Source organism: Mastomys coucha, unplaced genomic scaffold (genome assembly GCF_008632895.1).
Source record: "Mastomys coucha isolate ucsf_1 unplaced genomic scaffold, UCSF_Mcou_1 pScaffold23, whole genome shotgun sequence".
Classification (NCBI taxonomy): domain Eukaryota; kingdom Metazoa; phylum Chordata; class Mammalia; order Rodentia; family Muridae; genus Mastomys; species Mastomys coucha.
The window spans coordinates 18,465,180-18,468,441 of record NW_022196906.1 but is presented as its reverse complement, the minus strand read 5'-3'; positions in this window follow the sequence as shown (position 1 = coordinate 18,468,441).

Genomic DNA, 3,262 nt, shown 5'->3' with positions numbered 1-3,262 from the left:
CTCTGTGTATATGTCTTTCTCTCAATCTGTGTGTGTGTGTGTGTGTGTGTGTGTGTGTGTGTGTGTGTATTCTTGCACACCAAGGCAAGAGGTCAGCCTTGGATATCATTTCTCAGGAGTTATCCACTTTTTGTTTTGTTTTGTTTTGAGATAAGATCTCTTTCTGTGACCTCAGACTTCCTGATTCGATGGTTCATCAGTGAGTTCTAGGGATCTACATATCTGGCTTTTAATGTGGTGCTCATAATTGAACTGAGCTCCTCATGTTTGCCTGGGGATGGCAAGCATTTTACCAACTGAGCTCTCTTCACTTCACCCAAAGTGTTATTGAAGACATGGGCACGATGTGCTTGGAGAGTCTGTAGCTACCAATCTTTTTCTTTCCTTCCCTCCTCCCCCACAAGATTGTTTGTGCTGTCTTAAATGAAGTTCACATCTCATCATCTTGTCACCTAATATTTTGTCATCATTTACAGTGTGTGGCTTATGAATATGTTTTCTTACTTGGTTTCCCTCCATTTACTCTGCTTTGGGAGTTATACACAAACAAAGCCTCTTGCCATTACAGCTCTGTCAGAGTAATGGCTCCTTTACTTAGAGTTATTCTTAATTGTCACAGTTCTGGGTCCTGAGCTATAGCAGGGACCTTATGGGCTCTTCTACTCAGAGCCTTGGTTATTTTTCATGGAAAAGTCCCATCCAGACTTCAGCATCCCAGAGCAAAAGGCACTAGTCTCCTTCCCAGGTAGAAACATAACAATAGGGACTAGATTTTGCATCCCCTTTAGTGACAAAAGAGAAAGCAAAGTCACTTTCTACCAGCATGGAATTCTTGAAGACACTGGTAGTATTACCTCTTGTGGTCCAGAATACTGAATTTGCCTGTGGGCGATATCTCAACTATAGTCTGTAAGCCTCCTTGTCCTCTGAAGAATATCTCATGCGTTATCCTGATTCGTTCTCCTTTTTCCCAAGTGCAAATATTCTAAAGTGCTATCTTTTATTCATACCTTCTCCCAAAGTTTGTAGTTTTAGCAATCTGATTGTTTAATCTGATAAGTTTAGGTAGAAAGAAAGAAAAGCCCCACTCACCAGTATTTTTCTAGGGGATTTCTACCACAGTCTGATGATGGAGTCTAGAAAACCACTTTTGTTAGTGCAGCCAGGCAGCACCCTTTTGAGATGGGTCCAGTGAAAGGGTGTCATGGTAGATTGGAACACTGTCCAATAAATGCAAAGAACCAAACAGCTGTAGGATCTACAATATCTTTGTAGTTGAGTTCCTTCAAACTCCCCACTCTTCCTATTCCTTTCTCTTCCTCTCACATTTGTATTGCTTTAACAATGCCCCATTGTCCTGCTTCCATCAGCTGACCTCCTTTGCCTTACTCATGAGTCAAAAAGGGTAGAGAGGACTCTTTGTGTTCAGTCCTATTTGAATTCTGTTCGTATTCATTGACTGAGTCTTTTAGTCATAGTTTGTTGATTAGTCTGAGAGTGGAGACCCAGGGGTCAGGTGTCTAATCTGCTCTGTCCAGGAGGTGCTCTGCACAAAACATTGGGCCAAGGGTTGTAGTAACACAGTGTTGCTCAATATATACTTTGTGTTTGGTTTTGATAGGTCCATTGAAGTGCTTCTGTCTTACAGTTATTTTTGGGTTGGTTAAGATCTGAGACTTTCTAAATTATTTTTAAATAAAGGCAAAGAAAAGAAGGTATGTTCACAGTGGATATTGACTTTGGGAGCTAGAACTGGGGAAAGACAAAGATGTCCCTTAAGAAAAGTCAAATATATTTGAAGAAAAAGATGACAATTTGAGTGTGGAGCAGTTGACCATTTGAGCATGGAGCAGGTGACAACTTGAGCATGGAGTAGGTGAGAATAGCCATCAAGAAGGCTGGTTCTCCATCACATCCACCTTCCAAGGTTGGCGAGAGGAAAGAAGGGAAAGTTGTTCCTTTTGCTTTGCTCAGGAAGCACGGGGGTGTAACTTGAAGTAGCAAACAGAACCTGGGGTGTTGTGAAGCAGAAGGAAAGATCTCCAGAGAAAAGAGGCACTCAAAATACAAACATGGTTCTGGTATAGGAGTTCTTTCTTTTTAGGTATTTACTCTGGTAAAATATTTCCTCATTCCTAACTTAAGGAGGGGGGCATAGCATGATTATTTTGAACATGGGAAGTAGTATTGAGGATGCTCAGGGCAGACCCACTGTCTCTGTTGTCCATAGGGTGAATCAAGACTTCTAGGTAGCAGTTGGGGCAGGGGGTGTCAATTGCTGTGGTTTGATTTGGATGTGTGATTTGTTCAATAAAACTTTATGGCAAAATATTAGTCCAAATATAACTGTCCTGGGATGATAAGTTTTTGAGAATGAGTAAATTTTTCTTTTGGGAATAAATTCTCATTCATGGGACTATACTGGACTAGTTACCTTGAGACCAGTTTATTACAAAGTGAATTAACTTCTCAGCTGGCTTTCTTTGTTCTACTTTTATAATGCCTCTCCCACTAGAATCAAAAGCTGGCAACATAATCTATGACTCACAACAGACCACTTCCAGAAGTTCAATGACTTAACCAAAAAAAAAAAAGTTTCTTAGTCAAGCCTCTGTTTAATGAAGGCCGGGGCAGAAACTTCAGTTCTCTTGCATCCAGCATTTCACACATTTGATGTCTTTGCCTCTGTGACATTCCTAAGGCTACCTACCACCTACTCCATTAAGCTTGTAAACATGTAAGAGATAATCATGAGAAGTTTGGAAGGACATGTTTGATGGTACATCTGACTTCCCTCATTGATTTGCTAGGCTCAGTCCTGTGATTGTAGTGGTTATTCCAGTAATATGACTCATAACTAATTAATGACAGGGTGAGAAATATATAATTTAACTGTGCCTAAAAGATAGGTAAGTTGTAAATATTGATAAACAGTAGATGCCATGTACTAGGAAGATGAGATCAGGTTATTGCCCATAGTCTATCTTGTCTGAAAATATAAAATATATTTGTTGATGGCAAAAGTATTGTTTTAATTCCCTCCTACAAAACAATATTTTGTCACACATTCAAAACTCTCATGGTGAAGAAAGTCCCTACTTTCTGACACCCTGATTCTGACATTTGTCCTTGGTCTGAAGAAAAAATCAGGGTACATATTGGACTACAATTTTCTTTGAACTTTAAATCACAAAGGAAAAAGAGAGCATGAATGTGGACTTTAATATCTTTGTACTTTAATTTAATCATTGAACTTTAATTT